The sequence below is a fragment of the Choloepus didactylus genome, chromosome 3 (genome assembly GCF_015220235.1).
Source record: "Choloepus didactylus isolate mChoDid1 chromosome 3, mChoDid1.pri, whole genome shotgun sequence".
Classification (NCBI taxonomy): domain Eukaryota; kingdom Metazoa; phylum Chordata; class Mammalia; order Pilosa; family Megalonychidae; genus Choloepus; species Choloepus didactylus.
In genome coordinates, this window is record NC_051309.1 from 70,327,135 (window position 1) to 70,346,627 (window position 19,493).

The 19,493-nt window shown below is 35.2% G+C and overlaps 1 non-coding gene across 1 annotated transcript; it reads left to right on the plus strand.

The window, feature by feature from the left end:
* Positions 1–16,383: 16,383 nt before the first annotated feature.
* LOC119530701 lies at positions 16,384–16,487 on the plus strand. The gene has a single exon (XR_005216091.1). It is a non-coding gene; the product is annotated as a U6 spliceosomal RNA (small nuclear RNA).
* Positions 16,488–19,493: the final 3,006 nt, after the last annotated feature.

Below are 19,493 nucleotides of genomic sequence, written 5' to 3' on the forward strand. Positions count from 1 at the left end.
CAGAGCCTGGAAGAAGGGAAGAAAAGATGAAAGAGTTGTACATAGTGCACTATCTTCATCATCATGCATTATCTAGAATAGTTAGTCATACATAGAAGGTTAAATACCTGACAAAAGGCTTTTATACAGCCATTGTTTTAAAAATAAATTAAATTGATGCAATAGTCTACTAACACTTCCACTGGTGAAAATTAATAGATTTAAATAAGAAATCATGTTGGAGAAATCTGGTCACATTTTGATGACAGTTCACATATTTTGCAAAACGAGGTCAGAATCAGCGTTGCACATCCCTACACACACACACACACACACACACACACACACACACATAAACACCCAGAAAAATCAAAGGACTATTTTTAAAAAGTAATCTAATATTTAAAATGTATTCATACAATGTTTGGGACACAACTTGTGAATAACTGAAAATAAAAGAAACATTCAAAACTAAAGTGAAATCTTTTATTTAAATGGAACATTTAGATATGGTGGTTAACTCATGACACAGATCTACATAACAAATGAGAAAGAATCATATATTTTACTGTATTTCTTTTCCACATTGAGTTTAAAGAAATGATTCAAAAAATCAGTCATTGATTCAGAGCTTGTGTTGAGGGTCTAATATGTACCAGTCACTCAGTTAAGAGCAGGATTTTCACACATATTATGCATTTTGAAATAAACATTTTGCAAAGTAGAAAATATATAATGTCCCATTTTTCAGAAGAGAAGAAAAATGTGTGGAAAACTTAAAAATTCTTCCTCAAATTGCACTTAGAATCTGAGTTTCCTTCATCTAAGCAAGCATTCTGTTCCACAGTATTCCGTAGACATTTAAAAGCTACATTTTTTTCTATCTTCTTAGTAATTATAGCTTAATCAAAATTGCTGTTAATATAAACCTTCTATCTTTCAACAGAACAATATATGTATGGAAGCTAACCAACCATTCATTACTTCATTTAGGATAAACTGGGTAAAAACTATGATTGATAGATAAAGGGTGAGACTGCATACCTAATGGAAATGTTAAATAGAAAGCAACTTCTGTCAACATAAATGATTGGTTCTTTAAATGGCATCACAATTTAACAATGACATCCTGAATCAATTCTTAACTAATTGGAAAATTAATTAGTGCCTGTCATTTTAACCCAGAGTATTTTTAAGCTTCGGTGTGATTATAGTTAACTAGGTGCCTGAAAGAAACCAGTTGGTAAATCAATGAAACTGTTGTCCAAATTTTTTCAAAAGATAGCATTCTTCATGACCTTGTTGTGTATTAATGCAAAAAATCAATCCATCCACCAATGCCCATCAATGAGTGGCATATTAGTAAATTGTACCATGTATGATATATCTATTTCATTGTATGCCTTGTAAAGTGAGCTTATGCTGTTTTCTTCATTAGACTCTAATAGAATATTAAAATGATGTTTGTGAATCCTAGCAAAGTAAAAAAAAATTTTATTTGTATTTACTGTTTTCCCCCAAGACTAAATGTTGATGATTTTTCAGTTTAAATATGCTAAAAAGTTTAACATACATAAATGGGGCATATGGATTAAAAATGAATCTTAAATAGACACAATCTATACATCAGTTGATTATTATTATTATAGTTCCTTTAGTAATCATAAAATTAGCTAAGACCAGAAGTCATTCTATCAGGGAATAGGAGTTAATATTTATTGAGCATCTGCTAGTTGCTGTGCTGGACAATTATATGTTATGTGTTTAACCTTCAATACAACCTTTGAAGTGGATATTAGTGTTTCCATCCTGCAGATGAGGAATGAGAGAATCAAAGAGGATAAGCTATTTGTCAAAGGCCACATAGCCAATGGAGTATTAAATTGCATTCACATGTTATAAACCTTTGCTTTTTCCACAGCATGAGAATAGACAATTCACAAATATGGAACATAAGTAGTAAAGAAACATAAAGGGAAATATGTACTTAAATAGACAAAGAAAAGTAAAGCTAAATAATAATAATATATGTGTCTGTGAAAGGAGCAATGACTTAACATTTTAATACTTAAAGCCAGTAAAAATGTTTCTAGTTTGCTTGAGATGCAGTAAGTAAAATGATTCCATATTTAAAAAAAGTAGGAAGTATATAGCACAGTCATAAAAATATATGTGCCTCTTGACTCAATATTTCTGAAACTCTAGCTTAAGAAAATACAAAATTGGTAATTTGTTTTTATATAAAAATATTCATATGAAAAGTGTCATCTAAATTGTTGAATAAAATATTATGCAGACCTTAAAATTATTATGAAAAGTATATGGTAATATGAAAAATTCTTAATATAAGGCAAAAATATAGAGATGAAATATTGTATGAATGTTGTCATCACAATTATACAAATATAGAGAAAGGAAAAACAAAATTCTAAGATGCAGTGCCCCAATTTCCAACAGGGCTTATGCTACCATGAGTTATATGTTTTGCATATATATATAATATACTTTTATAAAGAAAATACAAAAAGAAAGAAGACCACAAATCTCTGATTTTGCTTGCAAACTGAAATGTAGAAAAATAATTGGGTAAATCAATTCCTAAAAACTAATAATAAGAGAATAATGATTATTTTGAAGAATGTGTTCTTTTGACATCATGGGCAATGATTTCCCTTTCTTCTTATGATAAAGTTTGACATGATAAATCTAAAATAAATGTTTCTACCAATTATTGTCTTGTTTGTCAGTAATTGCCTACTAAATGACATCATGTATAGGAAAGTGCTTCATAGCCTTTGCTCCAATACATATGACAAGCTATTATTTCTATTAGGAAGACAAGAAAATGTGGAATATGTAAACCTTTTGATTTCTAAGGTGAGGCCAATTTAGAGCTTCCTCCTTTTTTGGAATTTAGTTTAAAATCTAAATACTCAAGCATGTAATCAGTGTTGCTTCCTTTAGACTACTTTTTTCTTCTAATTATACTCAGGAAACACATGCCCTTCTTAACACTTATCCCAAACACTTTTTTTGCATCTATATATGTTGCTTTTTAAAAAATCTTCAATATTGTGTAGAGTAAGAAGAATCAAATGTTACAAGATCAAATAGCACAATAGGAAATGGTAAATAGGGCAAGTTTAGATCATAGAATGTCCATATAGATAAAATTTCAAAATGCAGGCAGATCTTTACCTCAAACTTGATGTTAAATTGAAATTCAATTTTAAATTACCTTATAATGTGCTTCCCATAAAAAGTACTTTTTACTGATACATATCTCACACTGTTCCAGAATGGAAATATTATCCTCTTAAACATTAAAAGCTATGGTTCAAAATATTTTTGTTGAAATTCGGGAAACTGACAAATCTTAATTAACAAATAGCAATAGCTAAAACAGAAAAATTCTCCCATATGATATACCATTGGAAGAGATGTTACATCTAATGTTTGTTGTGTTATTTCACAGTCTTCTGGTTTGCTAATGCTGCCAGAATGCAAAACACCAGAGATGGATTGACTTTTATAAAAGGGGGTTTATTTGGTTACACAGTAACAGTCTTAAGGCCATGAGTGTCCAAGGTAACAACACATCAGCAATTGGGTACCTTCACTGGAGGATGGCCAATGGTGTCTGGAAAACCTCTGTTAGCTGGGAAGTCATGCGGCTGGCATCTGCTCCAAAGTTCTGGTTTCAAAATGGCTTTCTCCCAGGTTGTTCCTCTCTAGGCCACAGCTCCTCTTCAAAATGTCATTCTCGGTTGCTCTTGGGGCATTTGTCCTCTCTTAGCTTCTCCAGAGCAAGAATCTGCTTCCAACAGCTGTCTTCAAAATGTCTCTCATCTGCAGCTCCTGTGCTTTCTTCAAATTGTCCCTCTTGGCTGTAGCTCCTCTTCAAAATGTCACTCACAGCTGCACTGAGTTCCCTCTGCCCATCAGCTCATTTATATGCGCTCCACTGATCAAGACCCACCCTGAATAGGTGGGGCCATGCCTCCATGGAAATTATCTCATCAGAGTTATTACCTACAGTTGGGTGGGGCACATTTCCATGGAAATACCCAAAGGATTCCAATCCAATCAGCACTAAAACATCTGCCCCACAAGATTGCATCAAAGAATATGGCTTTTTCTGGGGGACATAATACATTCAAACCGGCACGCACAGTAATTTCAAATTTTCCTGATTGTTCCACTGTAGGACATATTCATACCTCTCAAGTGAGTTCATTTCCTCCTTCAAGCCGATAGCCCACCTCTAAGTTTCTTAATATCTCCATGCATCCACCACCTCCCTCCACATTAGTGTCTATTGTGTTCAGGAATCAGTAGACTTATTTAAACAGTATTTTATAGGCAAAAATATGTTTTATATGAGACTGCAGGAAAACTGAGAAAAGGTGAAGTGGTAGTTTGAAACAATGTACCCCAGAAAACTATGTTCGTAAATAGAATCCTTTCCTATGGGTGCAAACTCATTGTAAGTAGGACCTTTGATGAGATTATCTCAGTTGAGATGTGGCCCAGCCCAATCAGGATGGGTGTTAATCCTATTAGCTGAGTCCTTCTTCAGTCTGCTGGGCTGCTGAAATGCAGTATACCAAAAATGGGCTGACTCTTAACAATGGGAATGTAGTTTACAAGCTTACAATTCTGAGGCTGTGAAAATGTCCAAATCGAGGCATCAAGAAGATGATCCCTTCTTCCTGAAGAGAGACTGCAGGAAATCCTGGATTCTTCTGTCACATGGCAAGGCACATGACAGCATCTGCTGGTCTTTCCCTTCTCTTCTGGGTTTCACTGCTTTCAAATTCTGACTTCCTGTGGCTTCTCATTGAGCTTCTGTGGTTTTCTCTCTGAGCTTCTGTGTCTTTTTTTTAATGTCTGAGTTTCATTCTCTTATACAGGACTCCAGTAAAAGGATTAAGAACCACCCTGCATAAAGTGAGTCCCATGTTAACTTAAGACCTTACTCACCAAAGTTCTTACTAACATGGGTTTCATACCCAGAGGAATGTATTAACTTTAAGAACATACTTTTCTGAGGTCCTATCATAAAGCTTCCAAACTATCAAAAGTCCTTTATATGAGAATGAAATTCAGACACAGAAAAAGAAAGCCACAAAAGATGAAGCCAGAAGCTGAAATCAATGGAACCCAAAGGAAAAAGGAGAAATGAAGAGACACTGCCATGTACCAAGGATCACTTGCAGCCAGTCCCAGACTTACAGTTTATTATTATTATTATTATTAACTTTACTTATCAAAAAAAAAAAAAAAATCCAAACAAAACATAGCAAAGGAACAAGAAAAACAAATACCCTGAAATAACTTCTTTGCTTCCAGTATGTCTTCAGAGAGAAAGCATCATTTTGATGATGCCATGATTTTTACTTTCTTTTAACCTCAAAATCGTAAGCTAATAAATTCCCATTTTTTTAAGTCAATCCATTTCACAGTATTTGCTTAAATAGCCTAGGAAACCGAAAAAGATTTTGGTACCAGGAGAGTAGGGTGCTGCTATTGCAGAAACCAAAAATGTAGAAGACTTTGAAATTGGGTAATGGGTAGAACCTGGAAGAATTGTGAGGTGCTTCATAGAAAAGGCCTAAGTTGCTTTGAAGAGACTGTTGGTAGAAATATGGATGCTTCCAATAAGGCCTTAGACAGAACTGATAAATGTGTTATTGGAAACTGGAAGAAACTTCTTTTAATGTGGCAAAAATTAAAACTTGTTTTAATGTGGCAGAGAACTTGGAAAAATTGAGTTCTGATATTGGATGAAAGGCAGAGCTTGAAATTGATGAACTTGTACATTTAGCTGAGGAAATTTCCAAACTAAATATAGAAAATACAGCCTTGTTTTTCCTTGCAACTTATAGTAAAATGCAAGAGGAAAGAGATAAACTGAGAATTGAACTCCTGGGCACAAAGAAACCAAAGAGTTATGGTTTTGAAAATTCTGAGTTTCTGGAAAGTGAGTCCCCAGAGCACAGTGTTCTATGTGACATTTTAACTGAACATGGAACCAATCAGCAATTTCTGTACAACTCAGTATTGGAAATGCAGTTACACAGGAAGAATCACTGGAAAGCTCTTTTGTTTGGTGACTTGGACCCCTGTGTACTACATGCAAGGCCTATAAGTTTCTCACATAATTTGTAGGGAGCAATACCACTCCAGCTTAGACTACAAGGGACAGAGATGGGACAGATTGACAGAAAAGTCACTTCAATGGCAGGACCATGGAATCTGAGGTCTGGACTGAAAACATCTTCTCTGACCAAGAAAGCAGGCCCACCTATGAGTGTGGAAAAAGTGAATCTGCCCCAAGACCCTGTTATTCTGTAACAGTGCTGACACTGCAGTGCTCTGAAAGGGGGAGCCTATGCCTGGGGGCTTGTGGAGGGCCTGGCTTCCATCCGCATGCTTGGGGAGGGTGAAGCCTTCATCCTAGTGTTCAAAGAGAGCATGGCCACAGGGCAGGCATTTGGAAGGGGTGAGGAGGTAGTTTCCTCAAGTTCAGAGGAAAAACATCAATTCATAGATTATTCTCATACCTTGAAATCTAATGGTGGATGCCCCACAGTTTTCAGAATTGTTTGGGATGTGTGAACTATTTTCCTTCCAATTTTTTCCTATGAAAATGGAAATGTTTGTCCTATACCTATCTCTCCATTGTATATCAGAAGCAGATAACTTGTTCTCTAGGTTTCACAGGTCCACAGATGGAGGGGAATTATACCCCAGGACAGACCACACCCGTAACCGATTTTGATGAGATTTTGTACTAGGCATTGCTTCTGAAATCAATTATGGCTTTGGGGATGTTGTGATGCAATAAATGTATTTTGCATATAAAAACATGTCATTGTGGGTTCCAGAGGTCAGAGTGTTTTGGCTTGAAGCTGCATGTACACCAGAAAAAAAATATATTCTTAAATCTATCCCATTCCTATGGATTTGAACATATTGTTAGTAAGGTCTTTTGATGAGGTTACTTCAGTTAAAATGTGGCCCACAAATCTGGATGGGCCTTAGTCCCATTACTGGAGTCCTTTTAAGAGAAAGAAATTCAGACAGAAAGAGAGAGAAAAAGCCACAGAGGGAGCAGCCAGAAGCAGAAATCACAGAACCCAGAAGAGAAGGGAGATACCAGGAGATGCCACCATGTGACTTGCCATGTGACAAACTAAGGACCAGGGTTCACCAGCTGCCAGCCCCAAAATGCCAGTCTTTGGAGAGGAAGCATTGTCTTAGTGATGTCTTGATTTTGACTTTCTTTTAGCTTCAAAACCATAAGCTAATAAATTCCCATTGTTTAAGCCAAACCATTTCATGGTAATTGCTTAAGCAACCTAGGAAATTAAAGCAGGTGGTTTTATTTGGCACATGATACATTAAGCATAATATCAGGGCTGCAAAATAGAAAGAAATCTAGCACTTTCAGAAAATGAGCAAAGTAGAAAGATTTCTATAGATACATATAACTCTTCATGTAATTTCAATTTTCCCATTTTGCACACTTTACAAATCTCTCAGGTTTGTACATGATTCTCTTTTTGTGCCTTTCATTGCATCCCAGAGTAGTGTTCATTGTTAACTCAGTACATTAAATCCTTGACAATTCTTTAGAGATGCATTGACTCAGTAGGAATCAGTTACAATTGGACACTAATAAGCACATAGCAGTTTGAAGCAGAAGAACATTAAAACAGCAGCTTAGGAAATGTAAGGCAGCCGTGACTCATAATATATCTGATTCAAGCTATTGATGCATAATGGGTATGAAAATGAAATCTGTGCCCTTGACTATTAAGAACAGAACACTGAAAACCACTTTCAAACAGTCAATAAATATGGAATCAAAAATATGCCATTGCTTTTACACTCACATCCATGAAGGGTGCGAAGATGTTTAGGAGGTTATAGGAAAGAAAAAAGTATGTGGATATTATCTGTCATTACATGTCCTAAGGTTAATCTAGTTGTGTGAGATAAAGGAGGTATTTTAAATACAGAAGCTCAAGTCTGACTAAAATAAACTGTATAAAAGATCCTAGATCATTGCTTCCTTTCCCATAGTGTTCCTAGTGTTCAGAATAGTTCCTAACACATAGGGAGCATTTAGTGAATATCAAATAGCAGGAGTAGTAATAGTAATGATAGTAAATAGCAGTAGTCATAGCAGTATGTAGTCTGTAGTACTGGCAGTACTAGTATCTATGAACTTGGTAAAATTTTTAGAGGAGAATACTGAAATTGCTCCAATAGTGCAGTTCAGTGAAAGAACTCACCTTTGAAACCAGGAGATCTAAGTTAGACTTCCATTTTTACCATTTAGCAGCTGTGGTGGAAAGTCAAATAACTTCTACAGCCTCCCTTTCTTTGTCCTTTAAATAAAGGAATTAATAATGGTATTTCACAAAATTGTTATAAGCAGGGCACAAAATTAAATGTATTATAAACACGATCAGTTATTAACTCTCTACCTAGAATACTGAAGATTTATCATAAAATGGCCCTTTGTATCTTTTATTGGGGCTCATTTTGGTGCAATGGTTTCTAAATGATTATCACAATGAGTATAAGTCACAGGATGTAACATAGTCTTTCTTTAGCATTGCACTATATTTACTTGAGAGCAAACACTGAAAGGAAACTCCGTCTGTGCTCTTCTCCCCCAAATGCGACCACTGTTACTTGAATTTTTGCTCCATGACTACTTGGTTACCAAAAGAAGGATGTGTTATATTTTATTAAAATCTTTCCCTTCTCAGAGAATGTACTAATGAATCTGCATGGAAGGAGAATTTATGTAGAAACACAGTTTAGTAACAATAACCATTTTCCTATCAACTCATCATAGACTTTCTGGAATCCTTTGCCTAGCATTCTGTGATTCTGTCACTCATTCTCTAAGGCCATATGCATTTGTTGAGCACCTATTGTATGCTCAAGCTTTGTTTTAGAAGCTACATGATTAGGAAATAAAAATGCATCTTGCCCTTGAGTACCTTACAGTGCCATTTGTGAAGCAAGGTATATATTCACAAAAACAACCAAAATCTTAAAATGAATTGTATTAATTGCATAGAGCAGAAAATGCTGAGGTTGTCTAAAGGAAAGCCAATTAAGTAGATTGTGAAGTTCAGGTAAAGCAGAAGGAATCTGAAGTGTTGTGAAAGGAAGTTTTGAAAATATTGAAAGATCTAAGTCTAAATTTAATGTTCTATTGTACAATATTTTGAAAAGTCTGTCTTCTCCTCTTGTTTTCTAGTTCTTTTTCACCACTTGACCTCAAGGATATCACAAGTAGGCAAAGGCTAGAATCTGATGTTATTAGAGGCATACTATGAATATGTGGTCCCAACATACTTTTCCTTTCATCTGGGACAATGTAGTTCAACTGAGTAGTGTTGGTTTGCCAGGCTGCTATGACAAATATCACACAATGAGTTGGCTGAAACAGCAAGTATTTATTAGCTCACAGTTTTCAGGCTAGAAAAAGTCCAAAATCAAGATAGTAGCAAGACTTGTCTTCTCCGCAAAGATTGTAGCGTGTCAGTGCTGGCTGCCAGCAATCCTGTAGGTTCCTTGGCTTATATTTCTGCCCCTCATCATATGGTAATTTCCTCTCCTTTCTTTTCCAGGTTCTCTCTGACTTCTGGCATCTGGCTCCTTCCTGTGGCTTTCTGTTTGTAAGGCCTCCAGTAATTCATATTCAGGCCCACCTTCGTTCAGTTGGCTACACTTTAACTAAAAATAATGTCTTCAAAAGGTCGTATGTCCCACAGGAAAATAGATTAAGATTAATAACATGTTTTCTGGGATACATAATTCAACCTACCACAATCTATTTAATCTTCTGGCTCCAACTATTACATACTATATGGCACATAGTAAGCACATAGTAGCTTGGCACATGGTAGGTAACAAATCAATATTTATTACATTAGAATAAATTATTTTTGTTGCGTCTATCCTATGGGATACCTTCCCATCAGAATAAAATTCAAACTCTACGGCATGACAGGAAGGTCATCTCTCAAGTTGACACCTGTATTAATTCAAATTTGGCATGTGTGATACTTTTAAGTTATTCTTCTGCCCCATCCTTCTTAGTCTAGAGAAGTTTTGTTATAAGTCAAGTGCTTCACTCCGACCAGCTACTCTGATAACCCTTGCTGTCTGCTGGAAATACCCAAACACATCCTCCTCCATGTTCATGACATCTGTTCATACCTTTATGACAATATTTATCAACTTTTATGGTAATGACTTTTTTGCCTATCTTTGCCTACACTGTGAGTGCCATGAGGAAAACAACTATTTCTTATCTATGTGAGCTCAGGTCCTAGTTTACTGTCTGGCACAGAATGGAAATCCAAATAATTACTCTATAATGAGTAATGACTCTTGCTCATTAGTTCCTCTAGAGCAAAAGTCAGATAATAGCCTGGTATTTATTTTCTTTTAAAAGATGACAGTCCTAAAAGGCATATGTTGTGAGATTACATAACAACAAGAATACTGGCTGAAATTGTGCCACACATGAATTTGAGAACATTAAACTTTGCTAATGTTTTCAATACATCTTATTAATTCACGATAACACCCATATTTTTACAGTGTCACCAAGTGACATAGCTCACACTTTACTACTTCAGTGCAAATATATAAGCAAGGCAGCTATCTATCAAAGGGTGATTTCAATTCCATCATTAACTTTCTGTGTCAATATAGTTTTCCCTCTAGGTATTCATATTCCATGCAGAATCTCTAACTTTCTCTGACTTCCTTGAGAAAGCATTTTGACTCGGGTCCTTTTTGTAGTATGTCATTGGCAAAAGATGGTGATCATCATTTCATTCTTCCCAGGCTAGTCGCATGGTACAGCCATGACATGTGAGTCTCCTACTTTCCCTGGGGTCACAAGTCCCTCAGATACCTCATTTGTTTTAGGCAGGAGATGAGGTCAGGAAGAAGAGGATGTTTTCTTAGCTCTAGCACCATGTTTTGTTGGCAAAGGGTGGGTTAGAGCTAAACTTCAAGGTTCAAATGCTTATCTTTTTTGATCACTAAAAGCCAACCTAAGCTTCATAATTTTTGTATGTCTGCATTGCCCTAATCCTGTTTGAGGTACATTTTTCTCCTTTCCACAATGACACCTGGTTATTTTTCATAAAGCCAGCTAGCCATCTTTCTCCACTTTGGTGCCTGAAATATGAAAGGCACTGATAACCTTAAGCTGACTCCTCAGCATCATTCATTTAGGAATTTGAGGTACTTTTGAATTATGACTAGCCTGTACTCACACTAATCATGTTTCTAGACACAGTGCATAATAAGAACAATTTTCTTCCTATTTCCTATGTGAGATGAAGAGAGATTGAATACTCAGCCATAGATCAACCTGCAATTTCACCACAGACCACAGCTCTTGAGCCAAGTGTCACAACTATCAGCTCAATATAGTTTAGTCATTAAAAATAAAAATTCTAGGTAAAAATAAATATACAAACAAAATATGCAGAATGTTGCAACAAAGCTTGAAGCATATATGTCCACTAAGTGCTTGCTGAATGGATGAATAAATGAATATCCTATATTTGTTTTATTACTACATACTCAATCTTTTACTTAAAGTAAATGATCTCATCCCACCCCTGGTCAATATTAAGAAATGTCCAATTTTAATATACAATAATGTGCATCTAGGATTATATTATCTAATAATCTGCACTTCAGGTTAAATATTTGAGAACACTGTTTGCATGGTTCTATTTTTTTATTGAGAAAAGTCAAGAAGCACCACATTTCTCACTCCCTGTGTAAAATTCTCAGTAATTAATGCCTAATATCAACTACATAACAAATTTTTCTCCCTATCCCCTTACATGGAATTTAGGAGAGAAATCCCTGTAGGACTTTCCTTAATTCTTGCAGAAACATCGACATCTCAAAGCTCAATATATATACATATATGTATGTGTTTATATATGTAAAATAAATGTGAAAAAATAAATCAGAAGACATATAAACTGCATTTGTCTCCCTCCAAAGGAATCCAAATTCATTTAAGGAAAATGAACTAAAATTGGAGAGTACTTGGGATGACAGATACTTGCTTGCACGTGGAAGTATTACTCTGCTCATTATAATAATTGCACTGATAAGTAAAGACAATTAGCAGGAGATGAAACTAATGTAAAATTTTATGACATAATGGATGAAAAATATGCTTTGTATTGCTATTTTCATAGAAAACTGCAATGACATTACTGTAAAGTAAGAAAGAAAGATTTGCATTAGAAATCTGTAAACATTATCTATAAGTCCAGCTATCTGGGACAGGGGACATTCTACCAATGGAGTATAAACTCACTAGTATTTTTTTTTTAACAAACATATGTAATTTATCAGGAAATGGCTGATGTAAGAGAAAAGAGAATTCAGTTTCATGAAAATTTTGAGTTCTGTTTATTTCCTATTTTTCTCACCATCACAACTTGACAAAAAATTTGCCCTGTGTTCATTCATGTTTCCTTGCTCTGTGAAAGCAAGGTAAGAAGGCTTTAGAAAACCATGCAGAGATAGATTTTTATCTGCAGGAGTTGGGATGAAAGACTATTATAACTGCTCATTTTTATGAACATACACTCTTTCAAGCAAGAACACGTTTCCATTTCTTCTCCTTCCACTTTGGATCATTTCACAGCACTCTAAGAGTAGCCTCTGTAAGCCTTCCTTTCTTTAGAAGTAGCTACTACTAATATCATGAATAGGACAATATTCTCCTATTGCCCACAACAAATACTCCAACTCTAGGGAAAAAATTGCCTCCAAGTAGGCACAATGGTTTCCTTTATATTCTTTTTTATATTTCCAACATTTGAGTAAAACTGGCCTTTAAAACACTTCAAACATGACTGTTTGAATGGACATTTAGCTTTAAATCAGTCTAGTTAAAGTTTTTTTCCAATAAAATTATGTTCTGCCAGGGGAAAATATGACTCTGAAAGCTCTCTTACTAAATCACTAGAAAAATAAAAGAATTTTTTTCTGCTTACTCTGAGATAAAAATCATAAGAAATTATTTCATGATGAACTTGGGTCTCCCTGAACAGCACTACCTATAAAAGACCACTAACAGCTTCAGATTAGGCAGTTAATATTTAGCTTTAACGTAAAAATATAAATGTATGTATCATGACACTCAACTGATTATTAGAAAACCTTCACTGAGGATAATCAAATTGCCACCATGCTATTAACTGCACATATTGAAAAACTACACTTGGGGTATGATTCTAAGAAGATGGCAGTGGTGGAAGCATGGATTTTAATCTCCCCAAATCTCCTCATAAGCAGAATATTTAGATAGTGCTACCAATAAACCAGAGACAGTGCTTAAAACAAAACTACATGAATAATTATCCCCATGAATCTCAAAATAAATGGGGGGAGACAAACCACCAACAGCCTCAATATCTGCCTAATATCTGCATTTGGGCAGAAGGAAGAGGAAAAAAGCAACAGGGCTTTCTTTCTAGCCTGAGAACAGGATAACATTAAAATCTCCAAAAGTTACTCTCTGGAAAACAAGGGCCAATTTGGTAACAGCAGCTGAGACTGCAATGTGTTTGTTCAAGAAGGAGCAGAGGGCACTTGTTAACCTCAAAACTGACACTGAGCAGAAACTGCTGGGTATAGCATCAAAATTGAGTAGGATAGGGACAACAAAGAAGATAAGAGGGAAGAAGTACAGATAAAATAACAGACAGCACATTACCACAGTTTTCAACACAACATAGAAACAAGAGAAGAGGAAGCTCTTTAAAGTTGCATAAGTTTTCCTAAACCCACCTCAGGAAAATTAATTTCACATAAACATGAGCAACATAAATGTATGAAGGCTATATCCCATAGGACATATTATAAGAAAAAAAGGGGGGAAAGTTGGACCAGTATACTTAAAAACAATAAAAGCTTGCCAAAAAATATGCCCACAGAACTGTAACCTACTATTTCAAAATTAGCTAAAAACATTAACCGCATGATACAGACATGAATGAACAACATAAATCAGAATTAGGAAACCTCAGAAATAAGGTGCCAGAATGAAGCAATAATTAGAAAGAATAAAAAAGTATTTCAAAAATGAAAAATAAATTAGAAGTAACACAAATGGGTATAAACAAAACAGATAAAGGCATAAGTAAAAAAAAAAAATGAAGGAAAAAGAAAAATGAGTTAAGAGAAAGTAAACAGTATTGAAGACAGACATATAGTTTGAGCATTTGGATTACTGAAGAAAAGAGAAGAGAAACAAAGTAAGAAAAGAGAACAAATATTAAAGCCAGTAATCCCAGAACATTTTCTAGAAATAAAATATTTAAAACTGTATATGGGAAGTGTACACTACGTCCCAGAGAATATTTTCCTAGAACAACTAGACCAACACATATTCCAGTAAAATTGTTAGACTAAAATTTTACAAAAAGGAAAGAAAAAGTTTTTTGGACACCTAGAAAATGAAGAGCACATGACATATAAGGGAAAGAAAATTAGATAATTATTAAAACTTTCAACAGCAACCCTTTATGCCAGAACAAAAAGCCATAATATATTTAAGTTGCTTGAGGAAAGAGAAACTATGATTCAAGGATTTTTTTATCCAACAAAAAAGATTTTTTAGTACAAAGGACAGAACTAAACTTTTATCAATACACGAGAACTCCAGGAATATTGTTCCCATGAGCCTTTACTGAGGAATCTACTAGAGAACAAGGTTCAGACAAGCAAAATGACTAGAGAGACATTGACATAAGACATTGACATAAATATTTAGTTAACTATAGCACTAAGACTAAATAAGGGTCAAGAGGGAGAGAGTATGATATGGAATGACTACATACTTGGCAATGTAGGTCCAGAACAAATATTTTAAAAATGGTGGAGAATAAGGAGAGAAAAAGCAAGACAAAGTTAATATTTTCATTAACCATACTGGTGGTTGTATTGGTATATTACTCTGAGTTGGTCAGTATCATACAGAACAAATAAGCAATTTTGAGATTTTTCTGATTTTATCACCCTCTGTATCCTTGGGAGCCAGTATTCACTGAGAAAAAAAGGAAATACAGACACAATGAAGAGGTTAGGAAAGTTCCTGTCATTTTGCATTGGGTTGGAAGTACCACTCTTATATTAGGTGGTCATCACTGCAAAGGAAAAAATATAAAATAAAACCAGAGAGAGAAAATGCAGGCAGGTTGCTATTCCAAATAAGAGTGTCCAGGAAGACTACTGTTGAAAAGAGGCTAAATGAGATAAAGGCATGACCCATGCCATATATGTGGGCTGAGCAATCTCACACAGAGAGATCTGCAGGTAAAACCATCCTGGAGAACAATATTGGGCACATTTCCCTTTGTCTGAAATTCTCTTTTCCCTTTAGTGTACCAGACAATCATTCAATTTTTTAACTGTACTGTATTACTAATTCAATACTTCAAATTCCAAAATATGAATATGTAGTAATAGACATCCATAGGCATGGATTTTGATTTTGAGTTCCCAGAAACATGGAAAAACCTATCCAGAGAGTTATGAAAAATTTTATTTTCCATTCTTTCTTTTGTCCTCTTCTACTTCAAAAGAAAAGTTCTAACAGGGAGCCCAGGTTTTGTCACTTCCATCAGTGGACAGTGGTCATTAAGGAAGGTAATGTGAAGCAGATATAATGATGAACCCCAAAACCATGGTCCCAAATGTGATACCTATCATTTACGTAACACTGGTCATGATGCCTAACCTCACTGTGACACAATTTGACTCATCTGTGCACCACCGAAAATACCAACACTTACCTCATAGAGTTCTCATAATGACTAAATGAACTACCACATGTAAAGAACTTAGAATAGCACTTGGCTATGTAAAATCTCAATAAATAATACCCATTAGTATTACCTATTAGAATTATAGGTAATCATCACTAGATAAGAACCTTCTTCAGCCCAATGTAACATCAGCAGGAAGATGGAAGATCATATCCCAGCAATCGTATCCCAGTTCCAAAATTTACCAGTTGTGTCCCTAAGTAGAGTTCTTAAATCTTGCTGAAATTTCTTCTTTCATGTATAAAATAGGAAGAACAATTATCACCTAAAACCGATATGAATATTCAGTATAGTTCAGTTGAATCTGGATATTTATCTATCTACATATTATCTTAAATGCTTCCGAACCAATTAAATATATTAAATATAATTATGTACTTAATTATGCATGTACAATCCCCTTCATAAAAATAAATACTATGATATCTTTTCCCCTGTGTTCCTGAAACATTTTAGATTGTAATTCCCTGTCAAAATTAAAATTCAGAGAGTGTGACTAGGCAGCACATAAACAAAAGATAGAACAACTCAGTAAAGATTATCAGGACTTTGCACAAGGATGACATGCAAATTCATGAAGTGTCTCTTGTTTTTGAAAGTCATTGAACTGTACACTTACAATGGGGGAATTTTACAGTATGTAAACTATATTTCAACAAGCCTGTTAAAATTACTTTCAAAGTTACTAGGACCTGAGGAAAATTTTCCCTTTTGTTGATTTACCAGGCTGAGGACTTTCCACTAAGCCTGTTGCCCACTCCTGTAAATCTTCACAATTTCTCAAAGATGAATGTATTCATGGGCACATTTTCTTGTTGCAGATGCCACTCAGTGTAGGCCAAATCAGAGAAGATCTGTGTGGTCTTCCACTGTATGCACAAGTACAATAAAGTTGCAGCCTACTGTGGTTGCTTGACTGACTATGTGCAAGGGGAAATGGAAATCTTGCTTTCCTATTGCCTTCCTGAGCTGCATGTTAAGAATGGTGCCGGATTCCATCTACCCTCCCTCTTATGAAAGTAAGGAAGTTAAAGTAATAATTTATACTTCAAGGAGCAACCAATTAAAATTATTTATTTACATTTTTAAAGCTTACTGTTACCATTTGGGAAAAAAAAAAAAGCCTCAGCACTTTTTCACGCTAATATGTTGAACTTAGTACAGGCAATCCTTGCTTTGAACAGGTTTCAGTTGCCATGGCTTAGTTAATTAACACTAGTCCCCCAAAAACATGGTTCAAATTCAGTTACCATGGCATATTAACTGTGAGTGATTGCATAAAGTACAAATTTGGCTACTAGCTCTTCAATTCACAATTCACTACCTAAATAAACGGTGTGCACCATGATCAGTGACCAATCATATCACATCTTTCAAAGTCTGTTATTGGTTACCATGCATCAGTTACACATACACAGACCACACAACAGGCACCTGTGTGGCCTCTTTATCTCCCAGTGGTAGAGAGGTACTAGAGGCAGAATAATTTAATTTTCAAAGAACCACTACTGTTGCATAATAGTCCAATTCACACTGATTCTCTTGGGTACTTGACTAAAAATGTGAAAATTTGTTTTTCACAGCCAAACATAGCTTCATCAACCCAGCCAATGAACCAAAGAATTATTTCAAATTGTAAAGCTTATTATCTTAGATGGACTTCTGGACAGGCAATTAACACTACAACTGGTCAGGTGTGACTGTGGTTCTTAAAGGGATTATAAGTATCAGTGATGCACTGAAGGCAAATGTGTTCATAAATTGTTGTTTAAAGGCATGTAACCCACAGAGTAGTACCACAAATCTAAATAGTCTGTTCCAGTTTGCTAATACTGCCAGAATGCAAAACTCCAGAAATGGATTGGCTATTATAAACGGGGTTTATTTGGTTACACAGTTACAGTCTTAAGGCCATAAAAGTGTCTAAGGTACCTTCACTGAAGGAAGGCCAATGGCATCCAGAAAACCTCTGCTAGCTGGGAAGGCACGAGGCTGGCATCTGCTCCAGAGCTCTGGTTTCAAAAGGGCTTTCTCCCAGGATGTTCCTCTCTAGGCTGTAGCTCCTCAAAAATGTCACTCTTAGTTGCTCTTGTGGAGCTTGTCCTCTCTTAGCTTCTCCTGAGCAAAAGTCTGCTTTCAAAGGTCATCTCCAAAATGTCTCTGTAAGTTGCAGCTCCTCTCTCAGCTCCTGTGCATTCTTCAAAGTGTCCCTCTTGGCTGTAGTAAGCTCATTCCTTCTGTCTGAGCTTATATAGTGCTCTAGTAAACTAATCAAGGCCCACAGTGAATGGGCAGGGCCACACCTCCATGCAAATTATCTAATCAGAGTTATCACCTACAGTTAGGTGGGTTGCATCTCCATGAAAACAATCAAAGAATTACAATCTAATCAACACTAATATGTGTGCCCACACAAGATTGCATCAAAGATAATGGCATTTGGGGGGACATAATACATTCAAACTAGCACAAAGTGTTAGCATAATAAACTTATATGGTATGGCACTGGTGTAGAGGGTTAACAACAGAGTGGTATGGAAAAACTACCACCATCCACCAAAAAAAAACACATGAAAATATTTTATGACATTGAAAACGCAAAGGATAAAACATTGGAAACTGAACCAAACTTAGAAAGGAGTATGAAAATTCACAAAGGCATAGTAAAAATTCTCACTCTATATAATAGTAGGATGAAAGAAGACCAGCACTGTTCAAACTAATCTTGGTAAGATTTTTACAAAGAAACAAAACACTTTAATTCCCTGCTTCTGATTTTTAAATTACAGTATACTAAGTAAATATGTTTTAATATTTTTTCATACAAGACATAACAGAGTTGTAATGTTTTGGAAAAAAATTTTAAAGTATGGAATAGTCATAATTTTTCCTGTTGATTATTGTGATCAGTCATTGTTTCAGCTTGCACAGTAATTTTCACTGTCTGCACTACTGTGCAACATGGGGGCTGCCTACATATCCTCCAAGTACTTCGTATGCAGAAGCAGATATTTGTTTTCAGGATCAATATCATTCAGATAAGCCTAATTTGTTTGTCATCAAGATTTGGGGTCAATTTTCTGAATTTTGGGATCCCAGGAAAGTAGTTAATAGAGAAATTATTAACTAATGTAAAAATAGGCTCATCTGTTGAGGGAACCCTTGGTTTCTATTCTGACTTTCACTAAAGAGGTTTAACTAAATAAGCTTTCACAGATTACATTATAGGGCCTTTGGGATACACTTTGCGCTTCCTATCACACCACTGAAAACTTAAGTTTTGCAATTTTTTTTTCTCTACCCAGGGCTTCTAATTTATCTACCATAATGTGTTAGTGTGATACATTAACTGTTTCTAAAATCCATTTATCTGCCAAGTTTATTCCCACTTAGTTTATTGAGAACAACCCTCTCTGGGAAAATTCTAAACTTTCTTTATATTTAAATTTGAAAATATTGTTCTGATAAAAAATGTATCTACTATATAAGAAAAAGATTTTTAAATAGATTCAAGGAAGAATTTGAAACTGTAGTATTTTAAACTTTCTGGGAAGTTATGAAAAATAGATATATCTAGAAATGTTTAAAGAAAAGTTTCTC